This window comes from Petaurus breviceps, unplaced genomic scaffold (assembly GCF_028583685.1).
Source record: "Petaurus breviceps papuanus isolate PSGF00001 unplaced genomic scaffold, PetGlider_PUasm1.0 90784, whole genome shotgun sequence".
Lineage (NCBI taxonomy): Eukaryota > Metazoa > Chordata > Mammalia > Diprotodontia > Petauridae > Petaurus > Petaurus breviceps.
The window spans coordinates 521,815-545,980 of NW_027187345.1; positions in this window are offsets into that span (position 1 = coordinate 521,815).

Consider the following 24,166-nt stretch of genomic DNA (forward strand, 5'->3'; position numbering starts at 1 on the left):
AGGATTTCTGTAAACATACAACAAGAAAATCCTTCTTCAGGGCTTCTAAACCAACAGAAAGGCTCCCAGACCCCTGCAACAACAGCACTGTCCTTCACCAGTGGACAGTATTCATTCTGTCTGCCGGACAGTCTCCAGACCCCTGCAACAACAGTACTGTCCCTCACCAGTGGACAGTATTCACTCTCAGTACTGTCCCTCACCAGTGGACAGTATTCACTCTCTGTCTGCAGGACAGTCTCAGGCCTTCTTAACCAAATGCCAGGTTCCAGGACTTCTTCAACAGGACAGTCTTTCACCAGTGGACAAATCTGGCAAAATAACATCAAAACAGACAGACAAAGTACCAGCAAAACAGCCATGTCTCCTCAGTCCTTGGCAGCTCAGGGGGCAGGTCTCAAAAGTCCAGGGCAATTCAAAGCGGCCACCAGCAATCTCTTAGTCTCTCCCTCTACACGGGGTGCTGCTTCCAAAAAAAGAACTTCCGCCTCTCTCTTGTCTCTCCAAATCTACGTCACCAGCTCCTCCCAGTCAGGACTTTCTTTTCACATCAAAAAGTCCATCCCACAGGTGGGATTAACAAGCTCTGGGTTTTAATACAATCAATTTGAAAACCAAGCCAATACAGGGGAATCTTTAATTGCCATTACTATCACAAGTGGGTAGGTTTGGACTCTGTCTTATATAAACACACGTGTGCACGCGCACATACACACACATTTTTTAGCATGGCATAGTGGATAGAGTGACTGTTGAGGCAGGAAGATCTGTGTTCAAGTTCTTTTTCTGACCATATACAATCTGGGTGACCTTGGGCATGTCATTTAATTTCTCACTGTCCTAGACAACTTCTTCCCCTCTGCTCCCCTCTCCTCTCCTCTCCCTTCCATTCCTTCTCCTCTCCCTTTCCTTCCCCTCCCCCCCCCCCCCCTCCCCTCCCCTCCATTCCCTGTCTCTGTCTCTTTTTTGGTCCTTCCTTTTTTCCCTTTTTTTTTTTTTTTTCTGTGTGACTCGCCGCTCCTCCCCCCCCAAGCTGTGATTCTATCAGTATAGGGAGCTCTAAAGATGAACTTCCTCTACAAATGTTTTATCTGTAGGAGTTTTTCTTTCCACTTATAGTTGCAAGAAAGTATCTAGACCTTGGCAACTTTTTCAGAATTGAAATTACAGATCAGTTGCATTGGTGATTTGCATTGATATAGGATGTTTCCACACTGGGACTTCCCTATAGGAATGAAATAATAGGTACAGACAAGTACACATATCCCATGCAATATACTTACCGTGTTTCCCCGATAATAAGACACTGTCTTATTAATTTTTTTTGGACAGAAAAACACCAGAGGGCTTATTTTCAGGGGAGGGCTTATTTTAATGAACATTGACAGCAATTTTAATAAACAGGTAAATGTGAACAAAAAAATGTACCTTTATTCAATAATGATCATGTCATCTTCTTCAACAACATCATCATAAGTGTCCATACCCTGAATTCCGTCCTGGATGTCTTGCGCCTCCATTTCCTTCAGAAGAAGTAGACCCAATCTGTCATGTCCAGCAATATAGCTCTCTTTAAATGAATATGTCTTGTCCAGGTAACCTGCTTGTAATGCCTTGGCGACACAGCTGTCAGTAATTTTATCCCATAACTTCTTCACCCAAGTCACGACTTCTTGCAGACAGGGCTTCACAAAGTTTCCACGCTGATTTCTTTCCATTCTATTTTCAATGTAGTCATTGACTTCCATGCGCAAATGGTCCTTGAATGGCTTCTTTATTGCAGTATCAAGGGTCTGGAGATAGGCAGTCATTCCTGCAGGAATCATTACTTGATCTATTCTTCTCTCTGCAAGGAAGTTCTTCATTTCTTTAGCGCGGTGAGTGCTGGCTGAATCCCAGACTATCAGACCTCTTTGGTTACCTCGCATAACAAGTGGCAGCATTAAATCAACCCACTTTCTTATAACGGCTTGTGTACACCAGGCTTTTTCGGTTTCAAGAACGTAAATGCCAGATACACGTTCAATCTTATCTTTCTTGCCCTTACTGATGATTAGAGGTGTGGCTTTCTTTCCATCCAAACGAATTGCCAAAACACAGGTGACCCGTGCACTTTCATAGCCTTTGGTGGGAATGTAGATTGACGTTGCACCCCTGTGATGAATTGTTGTTTGAGATCCTTGTCCCATAAACACTGCAGTTTCATCCATAGCAATCATATTGCAGGTTTGGTACTTGGAAATGTCGATCCTATCAATAAAGGACTTGAATGCAAGTGCACATTTAATAACTTCAGCATCTTCCAGCTTAAACAGTGTTGTTGATCTTCTTAGGGACAGTTCATACCGTTGAAGGAAACCGTCCAACCAGTGTTGTGATGCTTTGAATCCTTCTGAGACCATTTCAAACTCTGGTGCCATTGAAAGGGCAAATGCTTGAATATCAGCCCTGCGTACAACCAAGGCCTTTGCTCTCCTGTCAGCAATCCATTCACCAATGAGGATCTCCAAGTCAGGATATAAAGGCTGCCGACCTGATCCAGACTTGTGCTTTTTCCCTTTTCCTTCATCCACCTGTTGATTGAGGTTATTATAATCTGCTCTCCATTTTCTGACCATTCGAAGATCCAAAAGTTTTTCTTTACAGAAAACTGCAAGATTCTTGCCATGTGGCTCCTCTACAATTGCTTTCTTATACTCAACAGTATACGGTAGCTCTTCCTTTTTGTACTCATGTCTGGGGGTCAAAACAGACACAATAATAAAATTATGACCATCAGTCCTTCTTTTCACTCCATCATGCCCCCTGAGTTCTTCTTTTTTCCTCCATAATGCCCTTTTTATCCTCCATCACGCCCCCTCACTCCCGCTTACATACCGGGTTTTTATGTTGTCCTGCCTCAGCTCTCCTCCGCGGCACTGCTCTCAATGGCGCCAGCAAGCAAATCACTGGGGAAGAACAGGATGACGCGCTCACTGCTGCAGCTCTGATTGGATGCAGCTCGGAGCGTGGCGTGCGTTTTCCCGGGGGGGAGGGGGGACGGTGCATACAGAGGGTACCGTAATGTAGCGTGTAGCGCAGGGGATCACCTTCACTACAGTAGCAATCTCAATAGGGCTTATTTTCGGGGGAGGGCTTATTTTAGAGGAATCTTACACAGTAAGGGGAGGGCTTATTTTCGGGATAGGTCTTATTATCCCGGAAACACGGTAGTAACTTGGATGCAGTTAATTCTCTGGTAATGATAAGGGGCAGTTGGAATTCAGCTGAACTCTCCTGAATATATTTCCTATAGAAGGTGGGACTGAGGAAAATTCTGAATTTAGGAATGAAATTATCACAAGATGCATTGATAGTGGGACACTTGTCTGATTGTTCTGGGCAGCATGTGAAAAGGAAAGATTTCTGGAACTGAAAAGAGAACAGTGGGCAAGAGTATTAGATTTATTTGTTTCTGATAAAATGACTGGAGGGGAGAGGGAGCTGGGTGCTGTAGGCAGGGACAGACAAGTGGAAGAAATTCCTCAGGGCTCAGTCTATTCTTAAGGGAGTTAGTTTATTTCAAGCTGTTCCTTATTTGTGTCTCTTAAGTGTTTGCTTGTGTAAGCAAGAGTTTCTATTATAGAATACGTTGGGTTGTGCTTTATCTGTTAATTTACTTCTGGTATCCTTTGCAAAATGTTTTTGTTAAATAACTCTTCTGCAAGGTAGGATATGGAGTATCCATAAACACCCTCCCCCTAAAAAACCCCAAACAATTTGTTTTCCCAATTGCTTATTTCCATAAATTAGGATTTCTGTATAATAGATTTCCTTAGTCAGGCTATTCCTGAGCACACAAGTGTTTGAGCATCTTTTGAATTACCTAAAAATGTTTGTTGCTTAGTTTACTGATATTGGATCAATGCTCATGGTCAATCTTTTCTTCTTTATCCATCACCAAATCCCAGATTCACATCCTGTTCATTTTCTGTTAAGATTCCTCCTCCTCCTCCATTCTGCATCATTTCCCTACTGTTCATTCAGAAAATTATCTGCAAAAGTTCTCTCTTGCTTATGACTGATTTTCATATTTTCTTCAAACTGTCCAAAGGTAACACACCACCTTCCACAAAATGAAAGTAAGTTCTGATAGGAGGGGAGAAATTTCGGTAGCGTTTGCAAATTCTACGAAAGGCCACTCTACCTCCTTAGTTCCTCTGTTCTTTTCCTCTTTTGTCTACATAGAGCCTTGATATTAACTGGAGCTCCTGCCTGTGTGAAGGGAATTATACCAAGCAAAGTCTAGCGTATATAACGTATATGTGCATATTTGCATACACACCTAATTATCTTTTACAAACAGAAGTATGTCAGGGTTCATGGAGAGTAGTCTTTGACTGTTGGCCTGTTCTTAGATGGCTCAGGCACAGAAGTTTCAGTGGTCAAGGGATGCAGGAACTTCTGTGTTTGTTATATTGAATGACCCGTCCTTTATCCATTTATATGAATCATTAATTTTTTAAAAATAATCTTTTGTTTTTTCTAATTACATATGAAGACAAATTTTAACATTCATTTAAAAATGTTGAGTTCCAAATTATCTTCTGCCCTTCCTTCTCTCCCTCCCCTACCCAGAATGGCAAGCAGTATGATATAGGTTATATGGAGTCATTACTTTTCTTTCAGACTAGAGATTCTTAATTTTTTATGTGTTGTGGACCTTTTGGAAGTCTGCTAAATCTTATAGGTCCTTTCTTTGAATTAGGTAGGCAGTTAAGTAGTACAGTAGATAGAGAGTTGAGCCTTAAGTCAGGAGGACACAAGTTCAAATCTAGCCTCAGACACTAGCTGTATGACCTTGGGCAAATTATTTAACCTCTATGCCTCAGTTTCTTCAACTGTAGAATGGGAATAGTAATAGCACCTATCTCTCAGGAGGTGCTATCTCATCAGGATCAAATGAAGTAATATTTGTAAAGTGCTAAGTACAATGATTGGCATGCAGTAAATATCTACAGATTAGTTCTCACCACCATCATCATTATTTTTTTTCTTATATTTATAGTTGAAGGAGATGTTAAAGTTTAACTAGAAGTTAGTGTTAGAAATACCAATAGTTTGGTTTCCACAGTTTTTATAGGAATGGTGGATGTTGCAAAGACAGGTGTTACACAGGACATGCAGGAAGGTGTAAATCAGGATGAGGGGAGGAAGGGCAGAATGACCTTGTCCAATCATATAACTGCAAGAAATCTAAAAGTTCCTCTTGAAGGGGCCCCGGGCTGAAACTGTCTTGAACTGACCAGGGTCAAGGGATAATCACCAACTTTTTACTGATACACATGCTTAACTAGCCTTATGTATATTAACTTATACACCCTGCATAGAATTAGAGCCTCATTATCCAAACATGCAACCCATGTTAGCCCATGTTTGGGAGAAGGGAGCACTTCAAGGAGCAACATGCAAAGGGCAGTCCAGGAAGAGGGATGTCTTGTTTGATGGGAGCATGATGTGGGAAGTTGGGAGATTGCATCTAGCCAATGGGGAACAAGGTGGGAAGGATTTTTTGGAGGGCAGGGCAACTGGGGGTAAGTGACTTGCCCAAGGTCACATGGCTAATAAGTGTTATATATAATACAATAATATATTATAATATAATATAATAATAAGTGTTATATATAGTATATAATATATATAGTAAATTAAATAAATAAAAATGAACAAATAAAAAGTGGTAAATCCGCCAGTGGGTGTTGAGAATGATAAGTATGGGCATACCTTGGAGAGATATCATGTGTTCAGTTCTAGACTACCATAATAAAGTGAATATTACAATAAAGTATGACATGTGAATATAAAAGTTATATTTACACTATAATGTAGTCTAAGTGTGCAAATGTTACATAAACAAACGATGTACATACCTTAATTAAAAATACTTTATTGCTAAAACATGCTAGCCATCATCTGAGCCTTCAGCAAATTGTAATATTTTTGTTGATGAAGGGTCTTGCCTTCATATTGATGTCTGCTGACTGAGCAGGTTGGCAATTGCTAAAGGTTGGAGGTGACTGTGGCAATTTCTTAAAATAAGACAAGAATGATGTTTCCCATATGAGTTGACACTTTCTTTCATTTGAATGCTTAGAAGACATTGTGGGGTTATTAATTGGCCCAATTTCAATATTGTTGTGTCTTAGGGAATAGGGAGGATTGAGGAGAAGGAGAGAGAAGGGGGGACTTCCAGTCAGTGAATGTCAGAACACATACAATTTATTGGTTAAGATCTCCAGCTTATATGAGCATAGTTTGTTGTGCTCCAAAACAATTACAATAGTAACATTAAAGATCACTCATCACAGAATACCATAACGGATATAATAATAACGAGAAAGTTTGAAATATTACGAAATTACCAAAATGTGTCACAGAGATATGATGTGAGCATATGCTGTTGGAAAAATGGTGGCAATAGACTTGTTTGATGTGGAATTGCCACAAATCTTTAATTTATAAAAAACACAGTAGTTTCGAAGTACAATAAAGCAAAGCACAATAAAAACAAGGTATACTTCTACAGGGAGCAGGCAGAGATGGAATAAAAAATGGAATAAGAGGCCAAGTACCAGGGAGACAGGGATAGTGTGTCAATTTGGGGAGCCCTGGCTTAGGCAAATGAGGGTGCCATCAAGGCTGTGCGGTAGTGTGACTTAGTACTTGCTTTTCCTCTAAAAAAAATCAGGGTATGAGCTTCCTTGTCCTCCTGTTCACCTGATTCCTTGTCCTTGTTAACCTTTTCAAGAATCTTTGATTTTCCTTTACTTTCTTCTTGCCTTATAAGATCATCTATGTAGATTTGGAAGGGATCTCAGAGCTAATCTAGTCCAATTGTTTTGCTTTATGAATGAGGAAATTGAGACCCAGAGAGGTTGTGACTTACCCAAGGTCACAGTTAGTAATTGACAGAACTGACTCCTCTTTCTTTAGATCCAGTGGAGTTCTTTTCCCTGCGCCACATTTTCTTCTATGCCCCCTTCTCATACATCCCTTCCTTCTTTGTTAGGTCTGGTCTTACTCTGAGGCAGATCAGGGAACTGTGTAGGTCATGTGATTTTCAGGGGCTTGGAAGATTCCCCTAAAGTCTAATGCTTGAAATTTACCTGAGAACTGAATTCCATTAGTTTAAGGCTTTTATCCCTTAATCCTGAGAGGAGAACACTTTAAGCTGTCATCATTAACCTATACTAGTGGGAATAAAGGATCTGAGAGTTGGTTCTAATAAGGAGATAGGGGAGAGAGAAAACTGAGACATTTGGCAACTGAAGTGCAGAGGGGAGAAAAAGCCACAGAATGGTCCACTGGAGGCAAAGAAGACAAAGTTCATTTACAAGATGTGACCTTGACTCCTTCCTGCCCTGCCTTATTTCTTTCCTCCTTCAAAATATCTTTCTAAAATCCCTTTTATGGGTTGAATTTAAGTTCTTCACATGTATGGAAGTAAGGGGATTGCTGTCCTCCCTTTACTCAATTATCTCATATAAGTTATATGTTAAACAGCAAGAAACCTATGAAAGTAAATAGTGGCTTGAGATTTTGAGATTTGAGATATATACACATATATATGTACAGATAGATATAGCAGATATATAGATTATTTTCTATTCCTTCTGGAATACTCCCCAGTTGTAATGAGTGCAAATTTTCTTAGCTGAGAACACTAGAAAAATATCATCATTTTTCTTCCCTCCCCTGTAGATGAACCTCAGAGGATAAACTGTGATAGGTAACAATTATTCCTATTTTGGACACAGGTATCTTTGTATAAGAAAAATACTGTACCTTTATATTCCTGACATATCTGTACAATGGATGATGGTTCCTGCTTCACTGCAAACTTAGAGAAAACTCCCTCTTTTCCTTGGTAACATGTTAGGGTGAGAGCCAAGGGAATTGAAGTGTAAAAATCAGACAGCATCTCTTTCTCTTGCTGCTGTCTGTCTACCTCCAGGACTGAAGCACACTGCTGAATACCTTCAGTATTTTAATGTCAGAAAATTGGCAAATATAGTCAAGGACGTTGAGCAGCTGAAATTACAAAGGGCTTTTGGAGCATTGAGGGATGTTCTAATCCTTTTAGGACCAGCCAACCTTTTCTGTTTATTGCTTCATCTTATGTAAATGATTACAGTTCAAGAAGACCTAATATTTATCATATAGGACAGGATGGGTCAGGATTTTTTTCTTTCTTTCTCTAGCTCCCTTTTTCTTTTCCATTAGTAAATTTAGTATCAGTAAACATATCAACATTTGCTATTTAAAGACATCTTCTTTAGAAGTCTAGTAATCCCTGCTTTTAACTCCCAGTTCCAGGTTATAGCTATAGTCAATGCAACCTTTTCAAAAAAATGGGCTATTGGAGTTATTGGCTGAAGATTACAAATCTTACGGAGTGGCAGATGTCACTGCAGCTTTAAGAGAGGTTTGTAAAGCTTGGCAAATCTTTGCAAGTGAAAATTAAAGTCCCAGAGTTCTGTACTCCCTACTTCCCATTCTTCCCCCACCCCTCATCCATCAGAAGGGATGTAAATTTAAAATTCCATGACATTCCTCCAATTAAGCATAGTAGATGCTCACTAAATATTTGTTGATTAGATTGATTAAGCTCTGATTTAAGGGGAGTTGATAGCTTCTCCTTTCCAAGGACAACTTCCCCTCAAATGCTAGGAGATAACTGAATTAAACATTTAACAGGAATATCATACCTAAAAGAGGTATCAGTTTTTTTTAAACATAGGTAGAGATTTGAGGAATAATATTAGTCCCTAGTGATCAATCAATTGACAAGCATTTATTAAGCAGCTATAATATGAGTGCCACTGGACAAGTTGCTGGGGAAACAAAAATAAAAATGGAATAGTCCCTGCCCTCAAGTAGCTTATATTCTTTTTTTATTTTTTGCTTTTTTGAAGGGCGATTGGGGTTAAGTAACTTGCCCAAGGTTACACGGCTAGTTTTTTTTGTGTGGGTGTTAAGTGTCTGAGGCCAGAACCAAACTCAGGTCCTCCCAGCTCTGGGGCCAGCGCTTTACTCACTGCACCACCTAGCCACCCCAGTAGCTTATATTCTACTGGAAAAAAATAAATGTGTATATATATATATATACATGTGTAATTGCAAAATATATGTACAGTAAATGATTTCAGAAAGTAGTCTGCGATTATCAATACAATTTATTCAACTAATATTTATTTACTTAAAAAGTTTTGATTGAAAAGTGGCACCCATAACCTTTGACCCAGCAATACCACTTCTAGGGCTGTATACCAAAGAGATCATAGAAATGGGAGAAAGACCTGAATGTACAAAAATATTTATAGCAGCTCTTTTTGTGGTAGCAAAGAATTGGACATCAATGGGATGCCATCAATTGGGGAATGGCTAAATAAGTTGTGGTATATGAATGTAATGGAATACTATTGTGTGATAAGAAATGAGGGCAGACGGACTTCATAATAACTGTAGAGACTCATACAAAGTGATGTTGAGTGAGAAGAGCAGAAACAGGAGAAATTTGTACACAATTACAGACACAACATATGAGTGATGACTAACTTTGATAGACTGGGCTCCTCTCAGCAATGCAAGGTTATAAGACAACTCCAAGGGACTCACGATGGAAAAAGACGTCCACATCCAGAGAAAGAACTACAGAGTCTGAATGCAGATTGAAGCAAACTACCTGCTCTCTCTCTTTTTCTTGTTTTGTTTTGTTTCTTCTTTCTCATTGTTCACCCCATGGTTATAATCCTTCTTTACAACCTGATTAATGTTTAATGTGAAGGTATTTGTAGATCCTACATTTGATTGCATGCTGCTATGGGGGGTGGGGAGGGAGGAGAGCTAGCAGGAGAAAGTTTGAAGTTCAAGGGATTGTAGAACTGAATGTTGCAAACTAAAAGTAAATAAATAAATTAAAAAAAAAAAAAAGAAAAGTGGGACCCAGTGATTGAGGAAGCTTCCAACCAAATCTTCATATCAAAGCAGGATTTCACAGGGTCTTTTACCAGTTGTGAGCATGAGCCAACATAATAATTTGTTTGCAAATTTTGTCTAGTTTCATTCTGCCAGTGTGGGCCCCCCCGCCATTAGGAGTGCAGCACCCATCATCTTTGTTAAATGATCATCTCTGAGAGGGGAAAATTGATTATATTACAGCACAGAAAATCACAGAGTCACAGGGTCACAAAATCTGAAAGTTAAAAGGACTACATTGGCTATCTAGTAGAATAGTAATCAATTAATAAACATTTATTAAGCACCTATTTGTTCACAACTAGGTGGTACAGTAGATAGAGTGCTGGGAAGACCTGAGCTCAAACTTGACCTCATATGCTTACTAGCTGTGTGACCCTAGACAAGTCACTTAACCCTGTCTGTCTCAGTTTCCACATCTGCCTCAACTGTAAAATGAACTAGAGAAGGAAATGGCAAGCAAAGCACTCCAGTATCTTTGCTAAGAAAACCTCCAAAAGGGGTCATGAACAGTCAGACATGATTGAAAATCACTAAAGAGCAACAACAAAGACAATAGAACTAACCAAAGTGATTCAGATATGGTTTGACCAAGGTAGACAACAAGACTAGCACCTCCACATTCTGAACACCATATCACCCAATGCAGTCCAAGATTGAGTCAGCTTGGTTGGCTTCCATAGCTGATTCATACTGACCTTTCAGTCTGCTGAAACCCCCAGGGTGGGGAACCTTGAACCCTTAAGGCCACATGTGACCCTCTAGTCCTCAAGTGTGGCCTTTTGATTGAATCCAAACTTCACAGAACAAATCCTCTTAATAAAAGGATTTGTTTTGTAAAACTTAGACTCAGTTAAAAAGCTATACCCAAGGACCTAGAAGGTCACATGTGGCATCAGGCCCACCTTCCCCATGCTTGTTCTAGTTTGTATTCAGACAGATGTTCATTTTTAGTCATTTCCAACTCGTTATGACCCATTTGGGGTTTTCTTGTCAAAGATACTGGAATGATTTGCCATTTCTTCTCCAGATCATTTTACAGATGAGGAAACTGAGACAAACAGGGTTAAGTGATTTGTCCAGGGTTACATAACTAGTAAGTGTCTGAGGCAGTCTTTGAACTCAGGAAGGAGGAGTCTTCCTGACTCTAGTCCCATTCATTGTGCCATCCAGCTGCCCCTTTCAGACAAATAGCTATAGAATGCCTCCTCTATTTTGTGCATGTGACATTTTGAACCCAATTATGATAGCTCTATTTAATTCCATCTTATAAAATTTGACTCACCATTTTAGCCTAGGGCAAAGTATAACCCAAAGGCCAAATTTACCTCCACTTATTTTTGTAAGGCCAGTAAGCTAAGAATGTTTTTTTTTTTTTTTTTTAACATTTTTAAATACTAAAAACTATTTAAAAATATAAAAACTCTTCTTAGCTCACTGGCATAGCTTGCTGACCTCCAGTTCTATTGAGATCTTTTTGGATCTTGATTCTGTCTTATAATGTCTTAGCTGTTTCTCATGTCAACTTGAAATTTGGTAAGCACGCCATCTATGCCGATACTCAAATCAGTGATAAAAATGTTAAACGACAGGGGGTGAAGGACACATATCTGGTACATTAATGACTAATCTTTCAGTATTATGATTCAGTTTGTCCCAATCCCCCTAATTTTACCAAATGATTCACTAAAATCTAGTTAAGTTCTATCTCTGACATTTCACAGGCAGCTAGGTGGCATAGTGGAGAGAGCATGGGAGAGAGAGTAAGGAGGTCCTGAATTCAAATCCATCTAGTGATATTTGCTAGTTGTGTGATCCTGAATAAGTCACTTAAGCTCTGCCTCAGTTTCTTGTTCTGTTAAATAGGGATAATGACAGCACTTACTTCCCAGGGTTGTTGTGAGGATAAAATTAGATAATGTCTGTAAAGTGCTTTGCAAACCACAAAGTACTATATTAATGCTAACTATATCATTATAATAATTATTATTTCCATGATTTACCAGTGTGGTAACATTGACTAAAAAAGGAAATGAGATCAGTCTGTCCTGACTTGTTCTTGATGAAGCCATGCTAGTTCTTTGTGATCACTGTTTCCTTTTTCAGATGCTCACTAACCATCCCTTTAATAATTCATTGTAGAATCTTACCAAGAATCAAAGCATAGGTCATTGATTTCTAGTTGTCTTTTCTTTTTAAACAATTGGGACAGTGTTTATCCTCCAATATGGTTACTCCTCTACATTCTCCATCATCTTTCAAAGAGCTATCTTTCCTTTTTTTTTTTTTTGAGAGGAGAAGGCAAGGCAATGGGGGTTAAGTGACTTGGCCAAGGTCACACAGTTTAGTAAGTGTGTCAAGTGTCTGAGGCCGGATTTGGACTCTGGTCCTCCTGACTCCGGGGTCGGTGCTCTATTCACTGTACCACCTAGCTGCCCCCTCAAAGAGCTTTCAAAGACAGTGGCTGAATAGTAGTCACACCTGCCACTTCTTTTTAGCATTTGAAAATGTATTTAATCTCTTTTAGGTAACTTGAATTTATCAGGAAGCAATGTGCTTTCTTACTACCTCTTAGTTTGGGAATCAGCTCCTCCTTAGACATTTTTGTTATGTCCTGTCTAGATTAGAAATAGTTTTCCTTGGTAGACAAAACAGAAGCACCCTAAGAGTTAAGCAGCTTCACTGATGCTTCCCTATCAGTTACCATTGTCCCATCTACTCCAAGCATTGACTTTATCTCTTTTTAAAGATAAAAGAAAGGAGGTGGTGGTGGTGGAATTCTGGGAAGACGGTGGAATAGGTCAGAAATTTTCAGGCTCTCCAGATTTCCTCCACAAACAGATGGAAAATTGCCATGAAATGAATGTAGAGCAGCAAAAATTAATAAAAAATAAATGTAAATTGAAGACAAAAAAATGGGAGGACTGGGTAGGAGAGATGATTGAAACCAAACAATGCCTGAGTTGACCACTTGACACTTTTGGGTTGGCAGTTCATTGTAATCGTGTGGGATAGTTGAAAAACCATTGAATTTAGAATTAAGAAACCTTCTGCTTACTGGTTACATGGCCTTGAGTTGGTGACTTCTATTCACTGGCTCTCAGTTTCTTCACCTATAAAATTTTGGATGTGGATTATATAACCCATAAAGCCTCTTTCTAAACACAATATTCTAAAATTTATTTAAATTTTCTTTGGGGGTGATGCAGCATAGTTCATTCAAGTCCTATTTTCAATGATATTTACAAGTATTTGTGACCAAGTGCATTAGTGTGTTCACTCTCCCTTGATTTAAAAATGACAACAACAACAACAATGACAAAATTAAAAAAAGCAAATTCTTGAAGTTTCTGAGAGAATCTCTTCACTAAGGAAAAAACAAGCTTGTCCAGCCAAGGAACTTACAGGGAACACAGTTGTACATCCTGGCAAAGACCCAAGAACAATAAGTCTTTGGAGGGGGGAGGCTGTACTGTTCATCTGCACCCTCTGGTGGTTTTTTTATGTCATGGTCACCAGTTTAAGAGAACATCTTTGATGGGGACTTTTCCATAAACCTCCTTGGAACAATAAGCTTATAGTAGTGCCATTCAATTAAAGATGAGGTTAACGAGGACAGTTGCTTGGGAAAAGGACCTGCTAAGCAAAATGACCAAATCCAGAATCAGGATTGCCAAGAAACATCCATGTTGGAATCCCATCACTACCAGTGAGCAATGACGGAGGTATTAGAGCAAAGTGTGAAGTTCATTTACTGTGTTTAAATTATATGATATTGCACTATGGAAGGTGAAGTAGATTGGAAAAAATATGTAAGTGAAACAACTTTTTTTTTGTCCTTGGCAGAAATTCACTCATTAGGACTATACCTTTTTGCAAAGTGAGATTAGATAAATTAGAGATTAGGGAAAGTGGAACAGATGTTTCACTTCTGATAAGCATCACTCTATAAGGAAACTCAAGAGAGTATAAGGAAATGAATCACAGAAGAAAGTGTACAAACCCATCCGCTTTATCTCACATTTTGCACACGTTTTGAGGAGGCAAGGAAGGACCATGCATGACAGAGAACTGACTAAGCATAGTGCCACACCTGTACCGGTGGACTAACATCCATAATGATACCAAAGACGATTTTGATTTTTCTTTCTTTGAATGTTTGCCAGAGCTAATGATGCTGGAAATTGCTTGGGAGCCTAGGTAATTCTGAAAAGGAGAAATAGAGACTATAACAAGGAGAAGAAATGGGTGTGGAAGGCAGAAGCTTGAATGGAATAATAGAATATTAAAGCTAGAAGGAGCCTTAAAGAGGATGATGATGATAGTTCCTGTTTATGTATACTTTCTAACAAAATGCTTTCCACAAAACAGATCTATGAGGTAGGCTCTAAAATGAGAATGTTATACTAGATAAATTTTGAGGCTCCATATAGTTCTAAAATGCATGATCCTATAATTCTAGTGTGAGTATCATCTTCATTCTACTGATGAACAAACTGAGACTTGGTGTAGTGAAGTGACTGGCCCAAGGTTACACAGATAGATATAATAATAGAGACAGAACCAGAACCCAAGCTTTCTGGTTTCAAATGGGATGCTCTTTCCTTTATGTTCTGTGGGGGACCGTTTAGTCTAACTCTTTCATTTTGTTGAGAAGGAGCCTAAGCCCTAATCAGTCAGTCCACAAGCATTTATTAAATATGTGCTATGTTTCAGAAATTGTGCTAAGCACTGGTAATACACAGAAAAAAGGCAATAGACCCTTGCCCTCAGGGAGTTTGTATTCTATCAGAGGAGAAAATATGTACATATACACACAATACGTGCATACAAGCTATAAACAAAATAGATACGAGGTGATTTTGGTGGGGGAGAAATAAAGGCTCAAAGATTGGGAAAAATATAGACCGATAAATTGTATTTGCTTGTGAATTAGGACTTCCACAAACAGGGTGGATCATTTTCTAACCTCATTACTATGGACCCTGTATCTTTCTTGCCTGATGATGGTAATACGCATTGGCTTTGACTACCAATATACTTGACTCCTAACTCAGGGAGACGGTTCAGCATTTATGTGTCTTAATCTGAGGTGGCTGCTCAAAGAGATGTTGCCTCTAAAAGGTTCTTTCATGCTTATAGGCACCATTTCAGATCTTTCCTTTGAAATGAGAGGACAGATCACTTTCTTGTTGGAATGAAGGTTTTGTCATGGCACCCATGAGGATAAGAGAATGAATAAAGTGACATAGAGTGTTCAGAGGAGATGGGATAAAGCAATGTCAATTATGGAACAATTCAGAGAAGTATGTATATGCTACTTATGGAAACATCATGACTGTCAATTTAGTTGGCTACAGAAAATGGTCTTGATTCTGCTCTGAAAAACCATAGTGGATTGAGGCAGGATTAGGTATTGGATGGGAGATACTAGATGGGGCAAGAAATGGTTTCAGGACGAGATCAGTAAAGGTTTTTTTTTTGGTCCAGGATGCCCCTTGAGCATGTGGAGTAATAGTTTAAGGAGTCAGAGACTGTTGTTCATTTGTTCATTCATGTCTGACTCCTGTGAAGCATACTGTCCACGGCATCTTCTTGGCAAAGATACTGGAGTGGTTTGCCATTTCCTTCTCCAGTAAACTAAGGCAAACAGAGGTTATATGACTTGCCCAGGGTCACACAGCTAGTAAGTAATTGTCTGAAACCAGATTTGAATTTGGGTGATTCTGACTCCAGGCCCAATGCTCTATCCATTGAGTCACCTAGCTCCAAAAGGAGGTAGGTCCCAATATTGTCTCTATTCCTTACAAACTTTTTGATTTTGGATAAGTTGCTTAATATCAGCCTCGATTTCTTTATCTGTGAAATGAGAGGTTAGACTAGATGACTGCTGAGGTCCCTTTCAATGCTAAATCTATGATCCTATGATGGGCTCAGATAGCTGTAGTAGGTAGATAGGAATAGATCGATAAGAAATCAGATAAAGATAATGGAGAATAAAAAAATGTCAGGAGGATAGAAAGAGGAAAGTACAGTTTGGGGATAGGGAGGGAGAATGACTAGCTCAGTGGAAAGCTATAGGCTTCCTTCCATTGCTGTCATCTATAGGCTCGGGTAAATTGAAGCCTTGTGGTTTGGGGAACTCCTCTGAATTGCTGGCAATTGAGCAAATTTCTGGGGATGCCAACAGTGTAAGAGAAAGCAGCTCAGCCAGCTGGTATTAAAAGAAATAAACTAATACCTTTCAACTCAGGTACATTCTACCACCCCACTCCATCCCCCAAGTTGTCCTTTTCCTCTTTTCATTTTTTCATGCAACCAATAGAGTTAACAGCTCCCCCCCCGCAAATAGCTACTACTATTGGGTGATGTGTATGTGTGTGTATGTATGTAGAGGGGAGATATGAAAATTAAACAAACTATTGTCTCTACTGTCATAGAGGCTAAAGTCTAGTCTAGTGAGTGGAGGGACAGAGTGGGTGAGCATGATAGAAGGTATTACATAATAAGTGTATAAGAGAACAGTGAGGCAAAGGAAACCAAGGGAGGTCTGATGGGAAAAGTCATTACCAGTTGGAAGGGGTCAGTGAAACCTTGGAGGTGGTGATATTTGAGTTAGGTTTTTAGGGTAGACAGGAATTCAATAAGTAAAGGGGAGGAAAGGACGTTACATTTATAGGAAACAGATAAACAAAGACACAAAGATTGGAGGGTACCAGGTGTGTTTAGGAGGTAGAGGGTAGCGTGTGGAAGGGAGATAATATGAGAGCAGGCTGGAAAAGTTTGAATGGGCAAAATTGTAGAGGATCTTGGAAGCCAGGCAAAGGAAATGGATGTTTCCTTAGGAGGCAATTGGGGCACAGTGATGATTTTTGAGCTGAGGAATTCCATGATCTTTTTGGACCAGATTTTACCCAGTACTGTTGCATGGTAAACAGTGGAAATCAGTGGAATCCTGAAAGTCAGTGGGGACAGCTAAAGTACATTGTGAATAGCTGTATTGCCATTCTGCTTTGCGAAGGTGACATTTTGCTGGGACAATTAAGAAGAAGAAAGGGAGGTTACTGTTGCTGGCTATTGCCTTTGGGTAGAATTGTTTTAGCTTTGGAGGGAGGAGCTGATTTGAATAAGAATTCTGTGTGTGTGTGTGTGTGTGGCCATCTATATTTCTATATCTATGTCTTTGGAATTCCAAGCACTTCATAATCAACCCTCCCATTTCCAATATATACTTCATAAGTATTTTTTAAATTTTAAAAAATATACTTTATATGCATGATCTTATTGGAGATTCACAACAACCCCAAGTCAGTCAGTCAGTCAGTCAGTCAGTCAGTCAATGAGAATTTATTAAGAACCTACTATGTACCAAGTGCCATGCTAAGAGCTAGGGATAAAGGGAAAGGCAAAAGATCGCCAGGTGCCGCCTTCCAGGGCTTCACACACTATTGGGAGAGATGATGAATAAGCAAATATATGCAATAAGCTCTTTGTTTATAACAACTTATTGTGTATAATATGTGTTAATTACAATATATTATTATATAATGTATACAATACAATATTAACATTACATACTATATTAATATGATGTGTGTTATGTTACTATATGGTACGCAATATATTACATATAACATTGCATATAACATAATATGCATAATTTGTTTATAGTTAAAGGACAAATACAAGGCAATTAACAGAGGGAAAGCAATAGAATGAAGAGGAGTTGGATAAGACTTTTGGTAGAAGATGAGTCTTTAGTTGGGATTTAAAAGAAGTCAGGGAAGCCAAGAGAAGGATGAGGAGGAAGGATGTTCCAGGCATGGGATACAGCCAGAGAAACTGCCTGTAACTAAGAGATAGACTGTCTTTTTTGTGGGATGACAAAGAGGCCAGTGTCACTGGTGGGGCATAAGGTATAAGAAAATTGGAAAGAAGGAAGGTCGGGTTGGCTTTGACTTTGAATGGCAAACAGAGGGTTTTGTGTTTGATCCTGGGGGTTATAGGGAGCCACTGGAGTGGTAGGTGCTGTAGATATTACTATTTAGATTTTGCACATGAAGAAACTAAGTCTGTGAGAGGTTAGATTACTTACCTAGCTGTTTGTCAGGTGGAATTCGAACTCAGATCTTGCCTATTTAGAGTCCCACAGTCCTCCATGCACTATGCCAAGCTTCTCACTCTAGGGTAGGCAGCCAATTCCCTGGTAAGGTGAGTCTGTGATGGTAATTGGTGATACACATACAGCCGAGGCTTACTTCTCTGTTAAAGTTATGGATTTGAAACTCTCTTCTCCCACTGGGTACATGGTTGAGCATCTCAGATGTTATAATTCCATCTGTACCATGGAAATGCCTTCTTTTCCCTTTCACTCTAGAGAAGGTTAGTGTAAGGAATTCACAGGCTTGGGCAGCTACTGCATGACTTGCCATCTGTGTCTCCTGGTGATGCATCTTTTGTGCTATAAACTGCCCATCTCTAAAGGACAGCAAGAGCAGACAATGGTCTTTCTTGACTGGTGAGAACTAGCACTTATAGCTCGGCCTTGAACTTCTGTAACACGCCAGACGTGCATGGCTTTTTGTTAAGAGTTGCTTCCAACTCATAAGAGGCTATGATTCAATGAAAGGCTCCATTATTTGGACCAGAAGACCAAGTCTGGTTAGATTATACACCCCTCCCTGTATGAAGAAGGCCTTTGTCCATATCTATGAAAGTGATCTGTTTTTTTTTTTAATATTGTCTCTAAAGGTTGGGGAATACTAGATGTATATTGGAACAGACTCATTTATTTAGGTGGCTACCCAGTGTTATTTTTCTTATACTTATGCCTTCATACTCTCTTAGTTTGACTTTGGGCCACACACTTCCCCGAGGGAAGGTTTTTCCCCCCAGACTTGTGATTTATTTAGTATAGGGAATTCCTTCTACCTGTATATATACCAACAATTACTCTGCTACACAATATTTGAAAGTTACCTGAGGCAATTAGAGGTTAAGTGACTTGACCAGGGTCCTACAGACCATGTATGAAGACAGGATTTCAGTTTAGGTCATCCTGACTCAGGCTGGTACTCTCACCCTATCATACTGCCTCGGCGAAGGCCAATCATTCATTCAGTCATTTTATTAAATTTACTATGAGATATTCTATTACAAATAAGCAGCAATGTTACCCTATAGGTAGAACACTGGGCTTGATATCAGGAAGACTTGAGTTCAAATCCAGCCTCAGATACTTACTAGCTGTGTGATCCTGGTCAAGACACTTAATCTCTGATTTCTTACCTCAGTTTCCTCAACTGCAAAAGGAGATAATTATAGAACCCACCTCCTGGGGTTATTACGATCCTCAAATGATATCGTATTTGTAAAGGGATAAGCATGAATCCTGGCACATAGTAAGCAGTCAATAAATGCTTGTTTCCTTTATTTCTTCCAAATGAGTGCCCTGTATTTCACCAATGACTTGAACTCTCTTTGGTCTTGTGAGTAAAAGGGTGCATGGTGATAAGGAAGAAGGAGCATGTCAGAACTTAGAGAATACCAACCTCATTTTACAGGTGAAGAAATTGAGACTTGGTTTGGCGATATATAATAAAATAATGGGAGAGCCAGGACTAGAACCCTGGTGGCTTGATTCCTAGGCCACTGTTCTCTTCACTGGTCCACCATAAAGAGGTAGTGATTGTTTATGAGCCTTAATTTGGTTATGAGTTGTTTATGAGTTCCTATTGCTTCTGTAGGAACACCAGTCAGATTCTCTTTCAGGAAGTATTTTTTGGTTCCCAAAAGTCATTTTCAGTGCACAACAATTCCTTCAACTGGTACACATTTCTGGTTTTCAGAACTCTTTTGTTTCTTTCATATTTCTCTAGTTGGTACACTCCATTCCCAGCTCCGACTGATGAAGGAAACACAGAAATGGATATAGCATGGTACAATGGAAAGAACACTTGTTCTGGAGTCAGAGGACTGGGGTTCAATCCTGTCTCTGATAAGTATTATCTATGTGACCTTGAGCAAGTTACTTATACTTTACCTAGACTACTGCAATAGCCTGCTGGCTGATCTCCCTGCTTCACATCTAGTTCATCCTCCATTGACTTGTCACAGTGATCTTTCTAAAGTATAAGTCTGATCCTGTGACCTTCTTACTCAAAAAACTCCAGTGGCTCCCTTTTACCTTCAAGAGCATTATAAAATGCTTTGATTGGCCTTTGAAGCCCTTTATAACTTTCCAGTCTTCTTATACTTTATTCCCCATTTTGTAATCTATAATCTGATGGTCTGAGGAATGAGCCTGAGATGTAGAGTGTGTGGAAGGGAGTAATGTGTAAATAAGGTTGGAAAGGTAAGTTGAGACCAGGTTATGAAAAGTTTAAATGCTAGACAAATGAGTTTTTATATGATCCCAGAAGTTATGGGGAGCCAGTGAAATTTCTTTAGTGGGATAGGGTGGGATATGATCAGATCTGAGCTTTAGGGAAATCATTTTGGCAGATCTGTGGAGGATATATTGGAGTTAGGAGAGACTTGAGCCAAGGAAACCCATTATGAGGATATTTCAATAGTGAAGGCAAGAAGTGATAATGGCTTGAACTATGGTTGTATCTGGGTGAATGGAGATAAAGAGATGGATTTTGAGAAATATGGAATTAGAAATGCCAAGATTTGGCAACTCATTGGATATGTGGGGTAACTGAGAGTAAGGAATTGAGTATGATTTTGTTGTTGCAAACAACTTATCAGTGTATACTTGTGACCTGGGAGACAGGGAATGTGAAGCTTCTTTTCTGTTGTTGCTGCTGCTGTTGTTATTATTTTTACTAGATGGGTAAAATAAATCCTTTGGATATTATACATTAGGGTGATAAGCTGTATTCTGGTTAAGTTGCAATGTGCCTATCTACATTTTCCTTATCATAAAAAGCATTAATGGACATGTTTCAGAAGAATGATACACAAAAGGAAGAGAGCACCCTACTACATTTCTTGTGTTGATAAATTATACAGTGTTGCTTGCTATGAAGGTATGAAATACCTGCCAAGTCTCACTTGGGATCTGGATGTCTTTCAGAGACTACAGAACTTGTTCTCACATATCTTGGGTAAGTTCTCTGGGGCAGAACATTTCCATTACAGGTGTAGACATTCTTGAAATCATCCTCTCACTCTCCTATTAAATTTCCCCATTTCTATCAAAGGTACTACCATTTCTCTAGTTTCTCAAGTTTGGGACCTCAGCATTATTCTGAACTCTTTACCCCACATGTCCAATTAACTGGTAAATCTTGCTATTTCTACCTCAGTAACATTTCTTGTATCCATTGTCTACTTATCTCTACTCACTCTGCCACCATCCTTGTTTAAGTCCTCATCACCTCTCACCTGGGTTATCCAACCTGTCTCTGTGTCTTTGCATGAGTCATCCATTCTTTATGCCTGGCATGGCCTTCCCTCTTTCTTTTGCCTCCTAGAATCCCTCACTTCCTTCAAGATGCATTTCAAGCACTACTTTCTAAACCGTTCTTTATCACATCAACATATAGTGCCTCCTTCCTAATGATCTTGTATTTATTTTTAATTTATTCAGTATATATTTATTTTACATATACTGATGTATGCACGTCTTTGCCAGTGTAACTGCTTTTTGCTTCTCTTCTTCCTGATTGTCCTTCATTTCTTTGTATGTGTACTCCCAATGTAAAATGTAAGCTCTTTGAGAGTGGGAATTGTTTGTATTTACAGCCTTAGTAATACTGTAAGTCTTTTAGTTGTAGTTTCTCCAGCAGTTTATTTAATTCTACTTATAGAATTAATATCCTTGGGGCTGCTAGGTGGCTCAGCGAGTAAGAACACCGGCCCCAGTGTCGGGATGACCTGGGGATTGATTCTGGGCTCAGATACTTAGCACCACACCACACCCAGAAATAACTGGCCATGTAACCTTAAGCATTACTTAATCCCAATTGCTTAAAAAAAAAGAATTAATATCCTTTTGTTTATTTTTCTATTAGATTTATTCAGGGGGCGGCCAGGTAGCATAGCGAGTAAGAGCACCGGCTCCAGTGTTGAGAAGACCTGGAGATCGAATCCCGGGCTCAGACACTTAGCACCCACCCAGAAACACCTGGCCGTGTAACCTTGAGCAAGTTACTTAACCCCAATTGCTTAGGGGTGGCCAGGTGGCTCAGTGAGTAAGAACACTGGCTCCAGTGTTGGGACGACCTGGAGATCAAATCCCGGGCTCAGACACTCAGCACCACACCCAGAAATAACTGGCCGTGTAACCTTGAGCAAGTTACTTAACCCCGATTGCTTAAAAAAAAAAAAAAAAAAGATTTATTCAGAATTGAGAGGGGGACTTTGAAATCTCCTGTTATGATTGTATTACTGTCACAACAGTAACTTTCTTCACCATCTCTTCTTTTTTACTTCTGTTTTTACCTCTATCTCCTTGGGTACTTTTGGAAAGAAATCTCAACCATTACTTTGCTGTTATTGTCCTTGTTTGATGTGTATTTTTTTACTTTTCTTATAACTCTGTTGTCTAGGGAATTTGAAAAGCAAATCATTTCAGGTTCAGGTATGGTTTTCTTTCTAAGAAAGATTTGAATGCCTGCTTTTTAATTGAAAATCTGTCTTGTTTTCTTTGATGGTTAGGTTTATGTTTGCAAGGCATGTGACCTTGGTTTTCATCTTAAGCTTTTGCTCTTCAGAGCACATTATTCCATTCCCTCCTGCAGTTTCTGATGGATGCAGAGTAGTTTGGTTTTATTTGAATTTTCTTTCTTTAAATTTGAAAGCATTATTCCTGCTTGCTCACAGAATTTGTCATTGGAATTCTTAAATTCAACCACTGTGTCTTGGAGTTTGCAGCTTAGGATATTTTTAATGGAGGTACCCTGTAGATTCATTTGGCATTTTGTTTTCTGTGTTCAGATGTTCAAAGCATTTTCTTTGTATTATTTCTTGCATAATTGTGTTCAGGTTTTTTTTTTTTTTTTTGGAGGGGGGAAGGCTGGGCAATTGGGGTTAAGTGACTTGCCCAAGGTCATATAGCTAGTGTGTCAAATGTCTGAGACTAGATTTGAACTCAGGTCCTCCTGACTCCAGGGTCAGTGCTGTATACATTATGCCACCTAACCTCCCCTGTTCAGGTTTTTTGACTTGCCATATTCTTCTAGGAGAATGATATTCTTTAGGTCATCTTGATGCATCCTGTCTTTGAGATCAATGTATTTTGTTTGCGGAGGGGTCTTGTTTTCTTTCAATGTTATTGCTTTTTGCTTCCCTTCTTCCTGATAGTCCTTCACTTCTTTGTATTTGTACTCCCAATTAATTATTGTTTCTCATTTCTTTTGTAAGACTTACAACTCAGGATTTAAGTATCTCTATTCTGCCAATTATTTTTCCTGTGTGTGCCATAAAATCTTTCACAGGTTTTATTTTTCTTTTAAACTATTCAGGAATATCCTGATATGGTTCTGTGTTCTCTTAGGAATCCACAAGATAATCCAACTATCTCATTAGGTGTTGATACATTTGTCCTTTACCTTACAATATTTATTCATAGATAGTGGAACTCTTTTAGTTGATCAATGGACTATATTCTTTTATGTTACTAATATCTTCCTTACATGCTTAAGGTATTTAATTGAGTTTTCTATCTCCTGAGATCTTTGGTAGTTTCAGTCTCTCCTCTCCCCTTCGATTCCTCTATCACTCACTGTCTGACTCCTTCCCTTTTGATGGTGGTTTCCCTGGGAGTTGTACTTCAAAAATCTCTCAATCTCTTCACATATTCTGGGTTGACCAACTTTAGACTCTGCCCCCATGTGACTTTTATGGGGGCAGAGTTGTCCCCAACTGGATACTGGGCTCTTCCTTTCAGGCTCAGTGGAGTGCCATACAAACACATATACACTGTGCTCTAGTTCTCTCAGATCCTAATTTTTTTTGAGTGAACTCTTTTGTAGCACAGAATGCTGCTTCACTGCTGACCCAGCCAGAACAAGTTTCTATCTTTTCATTTTCCTTGGCACAGTAAGGAGGGGAGGTAGACTATAGTTCTGTTGGAAGCCCAAGGGTTGTAGGTATGGTGGTGGGGCAGGTGGTACTGAGTGAATACCTATTAGAGTTTAGG